The 17,215-nt window shown below is 42.3% G+C and overlaps 1 long non-coding RNA gene across 1 annotated transcript in view; it reads right to left on the bottom strand.

Annotated features, from left to right (window-relative positions):
* Positions 1-16,908, bottom strand: part of LOC134355214 (uncharacterized) — a 162,089-nt gene extending 145,181 nt beyond the window's left edge. Inside the window, exons 1-2 of the long non-coding RNA XR_010019987.1 lie at positions 16,823-16,908; positions 14,746-14,844 (exon numbers count right to left, since the gene is read on the bottom strand). This is a non-coding gene — a long non-coding RNA (uncharacterized LOC134355214). The remainder of the gene's footprint in view (positions 1-14,745; positions 14,845-16,822) is intronic.
* Positions 16,909-17,215: the final 307 nt, after the last annotated feature.

Below are 17,215 nucleotides of genomic sequence, written 5' to 3'. Positions count from 1 at the left end.
TGTCCAATTTGTTTAACTTCTCTCCATAACTCTGTCCCTTTAGTCCCCATAACATCCTTGTACATCTGCTCTGAACTCCTTCTAGCTTCACAGTACTTTTGCTATATCAGGGTGACCAAAACTGAACACAATATTTGAAAGCAACACACACAAAATGCTGGTGGAACGCAGCATGCCAGGCAGGATGTATAGAAAGAAGTACAGTCGACGTTTCGGGCCGAGACCCTTCATCAGGACTAACTGAAAGAAGTTAAGAAGTCAATATTTGAAATGCAGCCTCATTGACATCTTCTACAATTGCAACATTGCATCTCAACTTCTGTACTCAGCATCCTTACTGATGAAGGCCAGCGTGCCAAAAGTCTTCTTAACCCACCCTGTCTATTAATGAGGCCACTTTCAAGTAACCATGTACTTGTACTTGTAGGTCTTCTGTACCACAACATTCTCCAGGGCTTACTGTTCACTGTCAAAGATGTACCCTCATTTTTCTTAATTGCAACACTTCGCACTTATTGGCATGAAATTCCATTTGCCTTCTTTCAGCTCACTTACTCAGCTGATTAAGTTCCCTCTATAAATCCGGAGAGCTTCTGAGGGCCACAGGCATTCAAGTCTGGCAACCAAGGAAGTTACAAGAGGTCCAAGTACGATCCTTGGAAAGCCACGGTTAAAGTAGTAATTCCAGACTAAATTTGAATCAATGAAAGATGCTTAACAGTTGTGGCAGGGTATGAATGCTATCACCTCCTATAATGTAAAATCAAGCAGCATAGGCAACACCAGGGCTTTGCTTCCAGGTGAGCTCAATGCCTTTTATGCTTGCTTTGACCAACAAAACAGACAAACAATCACAAACTCTCACATCCCCTAAAGATCGTGTGATTTCAGTCTCTGAGGCTGACGTGATCATCCATCAAGAGTGTGAACCCATGGAAAGCATTCGGCCATACTAGATGGCCAAGTACTAAAGACCCGTGCTGATCAACTTTCTGGGAATGTTCACTCAGAACTTGAACCTCTCGCTTCGGCAGTCTGAGGTACCCATCTGCTTCAAGCAGGCGTCGATGATACCAGTGTCCAAGAAGAACATGGTAACTTGCCTCGTAACGCTGGCATTCACAGTGATTAAGTGTTTTGAGAGAACAGTGATGAAACATATCAACTCCTGCCTGAGAGATGACTTAGATCAACTCCAATTAACCTATCAGCACAACATGTCAATAGCCATATCATTGGCTCTTCACTCAACCCATGAAATTCTGGACAGCAAAGATGAATACATCAGGGTGCACTTTACTGACTACAGCAAAACGTGCTGACTTTGGCCTATTTTATCATGTGCTTCCAAGTACCCTGAGACCTCATCCTTAATAATCAACTCCAACATCTTCCCAACCACTGAGGTCATACTAATTGGTTTATAGTTTCCTTTCTTCTGCCACACACCCTTCTTGAAGAGTGGAGTAACATTTGCAATTTTCCAGTCTTCCAGAACCATTCCAGAATCTGGTAATTCTTGAAAGATCATTACTAGTGCCTCCACAATCTCTTCAGCCACCTTTTTAGAACCCAGAGCGGTGTATACCATCTCATCCAGGTGACATACCAACCTTCAGATCTTTCAGTTTCCCAAGAACCTTCTCTCTAGTAATGGTAACTTCACGCATTTCAAATCCTCTGATACCTGAAACTTCCACCATACAATTAGTGTCTTCCACAGAGAAGACTAATGCAAAATACTTAGTCAGTTCATCTGCCATTTCCTTGTTCCCCATTACAATCTCTCCAGAATTGTTTTCCAACGGTCTGATATCCACTCTCACCTCTCTTTTACACTTTATGTACCTGAAGACACTTTTGGTATCTCTTTAATATCATAGGCTAGTTTACTTTCGTATTCCATCTTTAACTTTTTAGTGACCTTCCTTTTAGTTGCCTTCTGTTGGTTTTTAAAAGCTTCCCAATCCTCTAATTTCCCACTAATTTTTGCTCTATTAAATGCCCTCTCTTTGGCTTTTATGTTGGCTTTGGCTTCCCTTCTTAACCAGAATTGTGTCATCTTCCCTTTAGGATACTTCTTCCTCTTTGCCTTCCGAATTGTTTCCAGAAATTTCAGTCATTGCTGCTCTGCTGTCAACCCTGCCAGTGTTCTTTTCCAATCAATACTGGCCAACTCCTCTCTCATGCCTCTAATTCCCTTTGCTCCATCATAATACTGATACATCTGACTTTAGCTTCTCCTCAGATTTCAGGGTGAATTTAATCATGCCCCTAAGGTTTCTTTTACCTTAAACTCTCTAATCAGGCTGGTTTGTTGCACAACACCCAATCCAGAATTGGGTATACCATCATACCCTTATTGAACTTCCCAGTTACTTCAAAAGAATGAAACTTGTGAGACATAGTCTCCCATACACAAGGCATACTGACTATCCTTAGTCATGTATTGTCTCTCCAAATGCATATACCTCTTATCCCTCAGAATCCCCTCTTCCATTACTCCACCTGTCACTAACAATGATGAAAATATCTTACCTAGGGCTCATGCAATTCCTTCTATAGCTTCCACAGTGTCCTGGATATACTTGATCAGACATCCCCACTAATTATTTTCTTTTTGAAATCAGTGGAGGTATATGATCATAAGAATATGGGAAGCAGAAACAGGAAGAGGTTAGTCAGTCCATTGAGCCTACCCTACCATTCATTAAGATGGTGGCTGATCTAATCTTGCCTTCAATCCAATTTCCCCGTGAACTGCTCAAATCCTCTGACTCCCTTGTAATTTCAATATCTGCCCTTTATCTCCTCGCTTATCTATTCAATGACTCTTCCTGCAGGGATTTCTGGGGAGGAATTTCCAAAGAAGAAAAATAAATCCTCCCTAGTTTCAACTTTAGTGGATGACTCCTTATTCTAAATTTCTGCTTCTAGTTCCATATTCCCTGGTTAAGGGAAACATCCTCTCACCTTGTTAGTCCTGCTCAGCATATTACATGTTTCAAAGTTCCCCTCTTCTAAACTGTAGTTTGTATGGCCCCAACCAGCCTCAAGCTTTTACTCATACATTAGCTATAAGACATAGGAGCAGAATTAGGCCATTTGGCCCATCAAGACTTTCTTTCCCTAGAATATACCTTGTAAGGTTAGGGTCTAGAATGCGACTACAATGAACCCCTGCTTTACAGTGGTTTGCACTCCAAGAAAAACCACCTGTATCATAATTTTCCATAAAATAAACGTAAGTTGATTTGGAGTACATCTCCTATATGACAATCCTATCCCAAAGAGTAAACATCCTTTTCTATCTTAGAACAATCGCTGGAAATTTCTCATATCTCTAGTACCTTGGGTTTCCAGTTTATTGAAAGGGCAGTATTTTAAATGCTGCAGTTCTTCCTTCACTGCACTGAAGACACACAGTACATTAAGCCATTGTACCAGGAAAGAGACTTAAACTCATAGGTATAGCATTGCATTTAACACAAATGGAAGTACAAAAACAGTAATGGCAGAAATGGTCTCCGAAACCAACACAACTGAGGCCCAGCAAAAGCTGTTTTTATTTCTTATGTTATCACAATTCAGTTAAGATGTCAGGAAGAAAATTGGCCAAAGTGGATTCCAATACCAGGCCTCATATGAGTCCTGGAGAATCATAAAGGGCTAGAGGATTAAAGACTGACATGTTTAAAGAGAACATACTTCTGTCATTTTGTAACAACACTACATGATCCCAAGGCACACTATTCAGTATGGAATATATGAACTCCTATACACCACATACCATAATGAGCACCTAGGCTCATTTCTCCTTCCCAGAAGTTGTTCTGTTCTAGTCACTTTAATCCGTTACTGTCTTTTCAACAAGAAGCATTTTATAATGACTGAATCAAGCTGTCATTTGTAAGATGACAAGAAGGGCTTAATTAGGAAGGGGAAAAAAGATTATGAGAGAAAACTGGCGGGGAACATAAAAACGGACTGTAAAAGCTTTTATAGATATGTAAAAAGAAAAAGACTGGTAAAGTCAAATGTAGGTCCCCTGCAGACAGAAACAGGTGAATTGATTATGGGGAGCAAGGACATGGCAGACCAATTGAATAATTACTTTGGTTCTGGCTTCACTAAGGAGGACATAAATAATCTTCCAGAAATAGTAAGGGACAGAGGGTCCAGTGAGATGGAGGAACTGAGTGAAATACATGTTAGTAGGGAAGTGGTGTTAGGTAAATTGAAGGGATTGAAGGCAGATAAATCCCCAGGGCCAGATGGTCTGCATTCTAGAGTGCTTAAGGAAGTAGCCCAAGAAATAGTGGATGCATTAGTGATAATTTTTCAAAACTCGTTAGATTCTGGATTAGTTCCTGAGGATTGGAGGGTGTCTAATGTAACCCCGCTTTTTAAAAAAGGAGGGAGAGAGAAACCGGGGAATTATAGACCGGTTAGCCTAATGTCGGTGGTGGGGAAACTGCTGGAGTCAGTTATCAAGGATGTGATAACAGCACATTTGGAAAGCGGTGAAATGATCGGACAAAGTCAGCATGGATTTGTGAAAGGAAAATCATGTCTGACGAATCTCATAGAATTTTTTGAGGATGTAACTAGTAGAGTGGATAGGGGAGAACCAGTGGATGTGGTATATTTGGATTTTCAAAAGGCTTTTGCCAAGGTCCCACACAGGAGATTAGTGTGCAAACTTAAAGCACACGGTATTGGGGGTAAGGTATTGGTGTGGGTGGAGAATTGGTTAGCAGACAGGAAGCAAAGAGTGGGAATAAACGGGACCTTTTCAGAATGGCAGGCGGTGACAAGTGGGGTACCGCAAGGCTCAGTGCTGGGACCCCAGTTGTTTACAATATATATTAATGACTTGGATGAGGGAATTAAATGCAGCATCTCCAAGTTTGCGGATGACACGAAGCTGGGTGGCAGTGTTAGCAGTGAGGAGGATGCTGAGAGGATGCAGGGTGACTTGGATAGGTTGGGTGAGTGGGCAAACTCATGGCAGATGCAATTTAATGTGATAAATGTGAAGTTATCCACTTTGGTGGCAAAAATAGGAAAACAGATTATTATCTGAATGGTGGCCGATTAGGAAAAGGGGAGGTGCAACGAGACCTGGGTGTCATTATACACCAGTCATTGAAAGTGGGCATGCAGGTACAGCAGGCGGTGAAAAAGACGAATGGTATGCTAGCATTTATAGCCAGAGGATTCGAGTACAGGAGCAGGGAGATACTACTGCAGTTGTACAAGGCCTTGGTGAGACCACACCTGGAGTATTGTGTGCAGTTTTGGTCCCCTAATCTGAGGAAAGACATCTTTGCCATAGAGGGAGTACAAAGAAGGTTCACCAGATTGATTCCTGGGATGGCAGGACTTTCATATGAAGAAAGACTGGATGAACTGGGCTTGTACTCGTTGGAATTTAGAAGATTGAGGGGGGATCTGATTGAAACGTATAAGATCCTAAAGGGATTGGACAGGCTAGGTGCAGGAAGATTGTTCCCGATGTTGGGGAAGTCCAGAACGAGGGGTCACAGTTTGAGGATAGAGGGGAAGCCTTTTAGGACCGAGATTAGGAAAAACTTCTTCACACAGAGAGTGGTGAATCTGTGGAATTCTCTGCCACAGCAAACTGTTGAGGCCAGTTCATTGGCTATGTTTAAGAGGGAGTTAGATATGGCTCTTGTGGCTACCGGGGTCAGGGGGTATGGAGGGAAGGCTGGGGCGGGGTTCTGAGTTGGATGATCAGCCATGATCATAATAAATGGCGGTGCAGGCTCGAAGGGCCGAATGGCCTACTCCTGCACCTATTTTCTATGTTTCTAAGATTAATTCTGTATTAGTAGCAAGTTACCTGGTTCTGTATTCTTACAAATTTTCAGCAATGTGCTTTGTTCAAAGTATCATAGAGTACGAGCGCATTGTGAAGCTATCCATCTGAATACATCTCAAGAATTTTAAGAGAATCCAAATCTTGTTATGGTATCCACCTTCTAATTTGATAGTTGTTTTCTAGTGGTGTTCTACTAATTAATTTTAGGCAATTAAAATGTTTTAAGTAATTGTAAGACAAGACATAATTCATGTTGTAAGTAACCAAATCTCCCTGTGGGAGAAAAGACCTTAGGCCCTTATTTGAAAAATGTATGGTTTTGGAGCATTTTGAAAGCTATGTCAGATTGGTCGAACAAATTATGAATCTGACCAATCTAGAGGAAGTCGCTGGGACTTGGAGATGAACATCTGATAATTGTTGGGGAGGATTACAAAAGAATTTCTTTTAAAAACCTACATAAAACATTTTCAGCAATGATTACTCTTTAGTTGCTTTGAGATTGGCCTCAAAATCACTCCGGGGAGGATTTCTAACCTTTGAATTGAGCTTATAGAATTCTCAAACTGACACTAGCACCATCTTGGCCTCACCAAAAATGGATTATGCACAGGCAAGTCAGGAAGTGTGTAATTGACCTGCTCCCAAGAGGTGCAGGGTTCACCAAAGTCTTTTTACAAGGCAGTAAACATCCATCTTAATGCAAGAAGTACACAATCTTCCTTCACAAACTAACCACCTCCCAATGTCCTTACTCTTTTTTTGCGCTCTTAGGGGATAGTATTTTTCATCTTAGAATTTGGCCTAATTCTATGTAGTCACTCCTAAGGAGCTTTAACCTCTGAGGTCAGTTGAGTTGAGTGCTGATCGAAAAATAGAGCTTTGAAATTTCTCAATCCAAACCCCAACTTCAGCTTCACTGCATCAAAGCCGGCTCCATTTCTTCATGGCAAAAACAAGCAATATTTAAGGACAAGCACTGTTAGTTAAAGCTACCTGAAAAAAACGTATAGATTTTAATTTTAACCTAAATGACACAAAAGAACAGAAATAAACATGTTTTCTGAAACATTTGATAATTATCTACCTTTCAAGTAAGTAATGTGCTTCTTTTCGTTAGTCCATTTGCATTTCTCCCTCAGCAGCCTGGAAACTAACTGATCCAGATGCCATGGGAACTTTTAACCTATTCAATTCATTGTTGTTATTGATTAGTTTCTTTTAGCTTTGGAGTGGGCTCTTTTCCACCTCTGCTTGCACGGAAGTGAGAGAACAAGGCTGGCTCTCATTCTGGACTATGGCAAATACATCTGAGAATGACTCCTTTGTGTGTGGACATGAGAATGCTGAGAGTTGCTTGTGACTGTCCACGACTTACTCTGCAAACAAGAGAAAATCTGTAGATGCTGGAATTCGGAAGTAACACACATAAAATTCTAGAGGAACTCAGCAGGCCCAGGCAGCATCTGTGGAAAAGAGTGCAGTTGACGTTTTGGGCCCAGAGCCTTCTTCAGGTCCTGATGAAGGTTCTTATCTTGAAACACTATGTACTATTTTCTGTAGATACTGCCTGGCGTGTTGAGTTCCTCTTGTACTGTGTGTGCGGCTTGTTCTGCAAACACAATGGATTCTCACAATTTGTTGGATTGAACATTTTGCCCCTTTGTCATGCTATATCAGTTAACTGATACAATGTTTGAAGAAGTGACACACAGAAAATGCTGGAGGAACTCAGCTGGCCAGGCAGCATCTATGGAAAAGAGTATAGTCAACATTTTGGGCCGAGACCCTCTGAGACAGTCCAGCATCTGAGGATTTTCTTTTGTTTGTGTTTGGAGAAGGGAATCAGGTTCAGCCTCTCTCCACCCAGAAGCCAGGCAAAGCTTTTGTTTCATAAAATCTTTGGCTCTTGCTTGCAGAATTTGGACTTAGAAGAAACCAAAATTTCATTGCTGGAACTAAGAACCTCTTCCACGATTTCCCTTACATCTGAACTTAAAATTGTCATAGATACCAAAGGGACTGATTCAGATGGCTGCAAGGTAGCTGGAGGGACAATCAAAGGGATGTTGCAGGACTGGGCAATGACTTCAGTGGTGTGACATTCCATTTGCAGAGTTTGAAAGATGCAAGAGAGATGGTGATAGGTTGAATTCTTCTGCAAAGAATTGTGTGGACGTAGGAACCGTGACATTGTGTTACTGCCTCTGGCATTTGGTTGCACTCTCATGAGCAAACAAAATTTTGTGAAAGACTTAGGACAAGCGTTTGGCCATTCTAAGCTGATGATGCATTTATTGCATAAAAGTCATTCACTTTAGCCAGGATGAAAATAGAACAGATTCCATGCTATTTGTAAGTTGCTCTGAATAGCCCATTCCAAAATTGAGTCTCATTTGGCTCAGTGACTCACTCATATCTCTAAGTTAAAAGGTTGTGTGGTCATGTCCCCTTCTAGTGACACTGACCCACAACAACCGAGGTAGGCAGTGCAATACAAGGGGAAGCTGCACTAGTAGAAGTGTTGGTGTTTGGTCATCTGCTCGCAAGCGAATATGAAGGATTGAGGAGAACTACTTAAAAAAATCAGTAGTAGCTTTCCTGGCGTTCTGATTAAAATGTATTGCATAATCAATATCACCCAGAATGATCAATTGAATCTGTGTGCTTACCGTGGCTGAATTGAGAACTATGTTTCCTACCTTATAACAAGATTGGCCGTACAATGCTTTGAGCTATCTTGAGGTGATGGAAGATGCTCATCATCACCCTCTCAATAAGCAATTAGATAAGCAACAATTGTTCATCATAGCAGTCATGCCACATCCACATCTGTGAGAGTTCTTAATATCAAACTAATAAAGAAAATCTAAAAATTGCCTCCAACTCACTGTTAGTAATGTTGTATATGAACAGAGGGAAGAAGATTGGGCAAAGCTCATCTGGAAATTCTGCTAAGGGTCAAACAAGAATGATATGAATGGTATCACAGTTGGGCAGCAAAGATTGTTTCCATTGTTAATTATGCAGTAAATTTTCGACTGCGTTCTGAACAACCGACCAGGAATAGCACATGTTCATAGCTAAAAAATGCATTGTCTGATCTTTTTCCAGGTTTGGCCTTGGCAGGCTATTAGCTGCTGATTTAGTCGACCCCATAGTGTGATTGAGGAGGAAGGTGGGAGCAGTCAGATGAGCTTTAGGCCCAGCACTTGAAGGAGGGGTAAGGACTGGCAATGATGTTTCGAATGCTGTCGTATCACTCACACCTCTTTACATCACGGCACAGCAGTTTCAAATGCTTTGGAGTGCACATCACACACAATCACTCATGGTTCCGGAGCACATCCTACACAGTCAAGAAAGCTCACCAAGGCCTCTGTTTTCTGAGCAGCATGAAGAGAGCTGGACTTTGCAAATCCATACTCATGTTATTCTACAGATGGGCGGTAGAGAGCATCCCAACAAGCTGCATCAGTGTTTCGCACTACCATGGACAGGAAGGCTCTACAACGGGTAGTTAAAATTGCCCAACGTATCACTGGCACTAGTCTACCTGCTACCTTGGCGTCTATACAGCAAGGTGCCAGAAAAGGGCCTGTAACATCGTGAAGGATCCCACCTACCCTGCTCATAGACTGGTTGTCCCACTCCCTTCAAGGAAGAGACCACGTAACATCTATGCCAGGATCACCTGACTCAAAACAGTTACTTTCGCCAAGCAGTAAGGCTGATCAACACCTCCACCTACTATCTCCACAATGACTTTATTATTTCCTGTCAGTCACATTATGTAGAGCTGAAATCTAGATATACGAGATCTTATGTATTTGTATTTATCCTGTTTTTATTATTATTGTGTTCCTTATCTTATTGTTTATTTTGAGCTGAATCAGATCCAGAGAGCAATTATTTTATTCTCCTTTACACATGTGTACAGGATATGACATTAAATAATCTTACATCTTCAAATTTCAAAGTAAACTTATTATCAAAGGATAGCTATATATATCACCACACACAACCCAGAGATTCATTTTCTTGCAGACATACACAGTAAATAGAAAAAAAACAATTGAGACATTGAAAGACCACACCCAACTGTACAGGCAAACAACCAATGTGCAAAAGACAACAAACTGTGCCAATACAAATGAAAATAATAATAGTAAATAAATAAGCATTAATTAACCAAAACATGAGATGAAGAGTCCTTGAATGTGAGTCCATAGGTTATGGGACCAGTTCAGTGATGGGGCGAGTGAAGTTGAGCAGTGTTATCCCCTCTGGTTCAAGAGCCAGATAGCTGAGGGATAATAACTGTTCCTGAGCATGGTGCTTGGGTCTTAAGGCTCCTGTACTCTCTTCCTGATTGCGGCAGCAAGAAGAGAGCATGACCTGGGTGGTGGGGGTTCTTGATGATGGATGCTGCTTTCCTGCGAGAGTGCTCCTTGTAGATGTGCTCAATGGTTTTCCCCGGAATTACTGGTCTGTATGCATTACTTTTTGTATTTACTGTTCAAGGACATTGCTGTTTCCATACCAGGGCGCGATGCTACCAGTCAATATACTCTCCAATACACATCTACATTAGCTTTCCAAAGTTCCGAATCTTTGCAAACTCCTAATGAAGTAAAGCCACTGCCATGCTTTCTTCATAATTGCACTTCTGTGCTGGGCTCAGACCAGGTCTCCCGAAAGGATAACACCAAGGATTTTAAAGTTGCAAACCCTCTCTAACTCTTATCCCCAGATGAGGACTGCCTCATGGACCTCTGTTTGTGACATTGAGCAAAGTAAGAGGTTGTTGTTGTGACACCCTTCAGCCAGATTTTCAATCTCCCTCCTACATGCTGATTCTCCTCCACCTTTGATTCAGCCTATGACAATGGTGTCCTCAGCAAACTTAAATATGGCATTGGAGCTGTACTTCGCCACAAGTGAAGTCGTAAGTGTAAAGCTGGTGGAGATCGTGGAGGAGATGTTGTTGCCAAACCAAACTGCAAGTGAGAAAATCAAGGATCCAATTACACAAGGAGGCATTGATGCTAAAGAAAGATTTCCTGGCGGCTCCCTGTTTCAAATTGGCTTTCTGTTCCCAACCCAACATGCCTGGTTGTGTCCTCCTCCACTGCTATGAAGAACCAAACTCAGGTTGGAGGAGGAACACCTCATATTCCATCTGAGTAGTCTCCAACCTGCTGATAGCATAAACATTGATTTTAGATTATGAAGACACATAGCCCTCTTTTATTGTCATTTAGTAATGCATGCATTAAGAAATATTTCCTCCAGTATGGTATCACAAAACACAGGACAGAAAAAGACTGAAAAAACTGACAAAACCACATAATTATACCATATAGTTACAACAGTGCACAATACCATAACTTGATGAAGAAGTCCATGAGCATAGTAAAGTTCAAAGTCTCTCAAATGTCCCACATCTCACGCAGACGGGAGAAGGAAGAACTCTCCCTACCATGCCGACCACAGTCCGACTCTGGGTCATCCGAAAACTTTGAGCTCTGATCAGCTGTCCGACACCAAGTACTGAGCGCCATCTCTGTCCGAGCGATTCTACCTCAACCTCGGTCGCCACCAGCAGGCAAAGCCGGGGATTTTGAGGCCTACCCTCCGAAAGATTCCCGACCACGCAGTAACGACAGCAGTGAATGAGCGTTTCAGAAATTTCTCCATATGTTCCTCTGTGTTTTCACGTCCATTTCTCCATTAAATCAGAATTGTCCATGGCCCTTATTTAGCAGATACGATATCATTTTCACCGGAGGGCTGCGCACGTGCGTGGTGCGCTGCCTCTCTCCTCCCGCCTCCTATTTCTCTAACTTCTGGTAATTTCTATCCTCTCCCCCTTCTTTCTTTTTCCATTCTGGCTTCCCTCTTACTCCTTCTCTTCTCCTCAAATGCCTATCACATCCTCATAGTGCCTCTCCTCCTCCTCCCATGGTCCACTGTTCTCTTCTAACAGATTTCTTCTTCTTCAGCCCTTTACCTCTTCCACCTTATTAACTCCCAGCTTGTCTGTTCATCACCCCTCCCCTCCCCCAGGCCACCTGGTCTCACCTATCAACTGCTTGGATTTATTCCTTCCGCTCCCCTACCTTTTTATTCTGGCTTCTGTCCCGATTAAAGTATCTTGACCCAAATCAACGAATGCTTATTCCTCTCTATAGATGCTGCCTGACCTGCTGAGTTCCTCCAGCATTTTATGTGTATTATTCTGACCTCTAGTATCTGCTGAATCTCGCGTTTATCACTTTGCTTGATTTTGTGTCTGTCATTTTACTTCCGCAGACATACACGAATATAGTCATAGTCATAGTCGTACTTTATTGATCCCGGGGGAAACTAGTTTTCATTACAGTTGCACCATATATAATTAAATAGTAATAAAACCATAAATCATTAAATAGTAATATGTAAATTATGCCAGGAAATAAGTCCAGGACCAGCCTATTGGCTCAGGGTGTCTGACCCCCCAAGGGAGGAGTTGTAAAGTTTGATGGCCACAGGCAGGAATGACTTCCTATGACACTTTGTGTTGCATCTCGATGGAATGAGTCTCTGGCTGAATGTAATCCTGTGCCCAACCAGTACATTATGTAGTGGATCGGAGACATTGTCCAAGATGGCATGCAACTTGGACAGCATCCTCTTTTCAGACACCACCGTCAGAGAGTCCAGTTCCATCCCCACAACATCACTGGCCTTACGAATGAGTTTGTTGATTCTGTTGGTGTCTGCTACCCTCAGCCTGCTGCCCCAGCACACAACAGCAAACATGATCACACTGGCCACCAGACTCATAGAACATCCTCAGCATCGTCCAACAGATGTTAAAGGACCTCAGTCTCTTCAGGAAATAGAGACGGCTCTGACCCTTCTTGCAGGCAGCCTCAGTGTTCTTTGACCAGTCCAGTTTATTGTCAATTTGTATCCCCAGGTATTTGTAATCCTCCACCATGTCCACATTGACCCCCTGGATGGAAACAGCGGTCACCAGTGCCTTAGCTCTCCTCAGGTCAACCACCAGCTCCTTAGTCTTTTTCACATTAAGCTGCAAATAATTCTGCTCACACTATGTGACGAAGTTTCCTACTGTAGCCCTGAACTCAGCTTCCTCTCCCTTGCTGATGCATCCAACTATGGCAGAGTCATCAGAAAATTTCTGAAGATGACAGCACTCTGTGCAGTAGTTGAAGTCCGAGGTGTAAATGGTGAAGAGAAAGGGAGACAAGACAGTCCCCTGTGGAGCCCCAGTGCTGCTGATCACTCTGTCGAACACACAGTGTTGCAAGCACACGTACTGTTGACTGCCAGTCAGGTAATCAAGAATCCATGATACCAGGGAAGCATCCACCTGCATCGCTGTCAGCTTCTCCCCCAGCAGAGCAGGGCGGATGGTGTTGAACGCACTGGAGAAGTCAAAAAACATGACCCTCACAGTGCTCGCTGGCTTGTCCAGGTGGGCGTAGACACGGTTCGGCAGGTAGACGATGGCATCCTCAACTCCTAGTCGGGGCTGGTAGGCAAACTGGAGGGGATCTAAGTGTGGCCTGACCTTAGGCCGGAGCAGCTCCAGAACAAGTCTCTCCAGGGTCTTCATGATGTGGGAGGTCAATGCCACCGGTCTGTAGTCATTGAGGCCGCTGGGGCGCGGCGTCTTCGGCACAGGGACAAGGTAGGATGTCTTCCGCAGCACAGGAACCCTCTGGAGCTTCAGGCTCAGGTTGAAGACATGGCGAAGTACTCCACATAGCTGAGGGGCACAGGCTTTGAGCACCCTGGTACTGATACCATCCGGGCCTGCAGCCTTGCTTGGGTTGAGACGCTTCAGCTGTCTTCTCACCTGTGAAGCCCACCGTGGTGGTTTCGCCACATAAGCCTATGTTGCTACTTTACCAAATCCTAAACCGTTGATACTTCTGCACCTCTATCCCATTTAGAAGGTCAGTAGGGAGACATTATTTAGGTAACCAAACCAGTTGGGCAGAGATGACAACCAGCAGCTGAGAATCTGCTACCAAGAGCTAAAACCAGTCCTCCCACCCTGCCTCCCTCTACCTCCCCATTACATTTACTCTAATCATCACTAATCTGTATTGAAAGTTTTCCAAACACCACTACAAACTCAGGTACCCTCTTTCTTAGGTTGCTGCTGTCCTCTATTTGTACAAGGTTATATTTCATGTTGATCATCATCATTTCTCTTCCTCTACTCCAGGTAAGTTTCCTGGTCTGTACTGTCTACTTTGGTCATGCTGGTATGTTTAAACCCTGAGATAATAGATTCCATACTAAACAGATCATAACCCTCTGGTTCAGTAAACAATTAGCACCAACAACTATACTACGGGTCAGCCAGCCAGGCCCTCAGCAGTTGAAAATACTGCTCTGACTCAGTTTACTGAAGGCAACAGCAGCATCAGCATTTCAGATTAAAATTGCTTAATATCAGATTCTTTTAATATCTTTTCATGTTCATTTCCAATGAATGTGATTCATCTCATGTTCCTAAGATTTTGATAGGAACATATACAGTATTGTAAATTACTCCTTGCTTCAATGGCAGAGAGTAGGAATTTGAATGAAACTGAAACCAGGCAAGTTGGAATCTTTCTGCTGTCACTTAATTATTACTTTCATTATGAAGTTAAAATCCAGGATTGCATAGCCAGTTACCACTACATAATCAGGTACTGTTTCACAGTATTGTACAACGCATCAAAATGAGTACGTGAAACCTGATTGTGTTGATTATAAGAGCAATTACTAATTAACTTAACCAATTTTAAACAGGAGTAAGTATTAATTTTGTTTTAAATGAGGCATTTATTCTTAATAGAACTAGCATCACGAGTGGGAAACTTCCTCGTTACCTTTCAACGTACACAAAATGCTGGAGGAACTCATCAGGCCAGGCCACATCTATGGAAAAGAGTACAGTCGATGTTTTGGGCTGAGACCCTTCAGCAGGACTGAAGAGAAAAACAAAATCAGCGAATAACAACAAAATCATGGGGAATTCCATTCCCAGTGGGTGGGAAGGCGTAGCTGGCAGCCATCTCAGCTTGGCTGGAGAGAGGGAATGAAGTCAGATGGTAAAGAGACCTTTTCCTTTACCCCTCTCTCCCCATTATCCCATTCAACCCAAGATGAAAAGCAGAGAAAATGTGCCAATCTTAAAAATTTTTTTTAAATGGAACCTAACTGCTAATAAACTTGAACTATTGTAACTTTGGATTGGTGGATGTTCATTTAAAATGCTGCCAGAAAACTTGTCAACATCTACCCTCTGTTGCTTATTTAATCTGACAGGCAGCCTGTTGTGTCCTTCTGCTAGTGGTCACTGATAGGTGTGTGGCATTAGTCCAAGTGGGCCCAGCATGTTTTGAAGCACGTATTAGGAAATCCCCAAGGTCTGGATGCAAGTGGCATGAAAATAGGAAAAGGAAATTCAGTAGTACGTTCAGATCAACTTCAGAGAATTTAATTAAGAGTAATTGCCACTGGTTATTTTCCATTTACATGCCATTTTCTGCATGCTGCTACCATGCTATCGCTAATCTTACAATTACAAATTTTAACATTTAATTTTATCAGAATATCTATGTTCCCTTCAGCCTGGTAATCATTTACTTTCTTGAAGAGGAAGGATAGTTTAGTTTGCATTTTTCTTCATTTTTTTCATAGCTTTTCTGTGCTATGTAGATCAGTCCCCAAAATTATGTCCATCACCTCATGCTATGCTTTGCACTCTAAAAATATTCAATCAAGAGGCTGCACAGAAAGACTCTTCAAACTTTTATCTGAAATTCTCTTTTCCCCCTCACTAAAACAGCATCAAGAGGAAAGTTTTGTCTTGTTTCATATATGCTGTACATTAAAATCAGTTATTGTCTACAACAGCAAGGTTGTGAACTGCTCTTCAGCTTCTGATAACCAAGTTTGTTATCTGGCTGCAGATTATTGTGGTGTGGAGACACACCAAATTATCTGGATTCCCAAAATTCTTTACAGCCAATCAGACAGTCGCTACTGAAATGGAGGAACTGCATATCAGTCAGTCTTGGACAGCAAGTTCCCAGAAACAGAACACAGGATTGAAGTTGTGTAGTTTCCTGCATCTCAGAATTTTTACCCTCCATACATTATCTATCCCTTTAAAGCCCAGCATAAGAGTGACGTAATGAAAGGGAGGTTTTGGAAGTTAAGAGGTGACTGGTAGGTTTCCAAATAAACTGCCCTCTGATAAACTTAGGACAGTGTTCATATGTTCGGTCGGGATGGGGGAGGGTCCAGCTGTCCAGTTATTTACCAAAATGATTAAGATACCAATCCAAGTATTAGAAGACACGATCGATCAAGTAGTCAAACACGCACTTTCCGTATTTCTTACTTGTATAAAGTGCATATCCCATAACGTTTCATGCCTTTTCAAGCACCTTACCCATTTTAATCCAGAAAAATAATATACAGATAATTAGTTTGTATTTATAAATGTCAGAAACCATTAAAAAGTGTGATAAATAGAAAGAAAAATTCAACTTTAAGAATTCTGAGCACAGTTTACGCTTAAATATGATTGGTACCTCATCACCCATTAGGGCAACTGGAACACTGCCAGGAACTTTCTACTTGCCATTAGGAATAGCCACATATATTTAGAGTTCTAGATTGTGACAGAACGGGTTGGTAATGCGAATTCTCCCGCTACCCTTGCCCCTGTGTCCGGTTAGTCAACCTCCTCATTCTGTCCCTGGTCTAATTTCCCCAGCAGTTCCCACACTTTGCCCTCCCGTTCTGCAGTTCTTGGGAGCTCGCCATTTACACATCCCCAGCAGTAAAACAGTCGCTTGCTTGGCTAATCAAAACAACCTCTACAGTTAGAAGCTCATAAAAATAAGGATTCTAGACACGGGCATTCCAAAGAGTTTCATTTATTTTCACTCACACCGTTACATCGATTTGTAGACAGCAGAAGGACCCCAAAAGATCAGAGGGGCAGTTAGGAGCGTCCGAAAACAGCGGCAGGGTTCGTGGGAGCAGGCGCACTATACCCTACACAGGCAACACCACTGCTGGGGAGGCAGTATTCTTTAATATTCATCTGAGCATGTGGACACTGATCTAACGAGTTAACTAATGCATTTGTTGTTGAATAAAACTGTAGGATGTTAGAATCTCGATTTAAAATTTTTCGATTCTGCATCTGAAATAATTACTATGGTCTGGTCACATGATCATCCCTCCTCCTCTCAGACCAACAGTAGAATTTCCTGTTCCTTCTCGGCCCGGCGGAGGCAGATTTAAACCCTTAGGCTGGTTTTGCTGGAGAGGTGTGGAGGT

Source organism: Mobula hypostoma, chromosome 12 (genome assembly GCF_963921235.1).
Source record: "Mobula hypostoma chromosome 12, sMobHyp1.1, whole genome shotgun sequence".
Taxonomy (NCBI): Eukaryota; Metazoa; Chordata; class Chondrichthyes; order Myliobatiformes; family Myliobatidae; genus Mobula; species Mobula hypostoma.
Note: the sequence above shows the minus strand (reverse complement) of the source record. Positions and strands in the feature narration are given on the sequence as shown.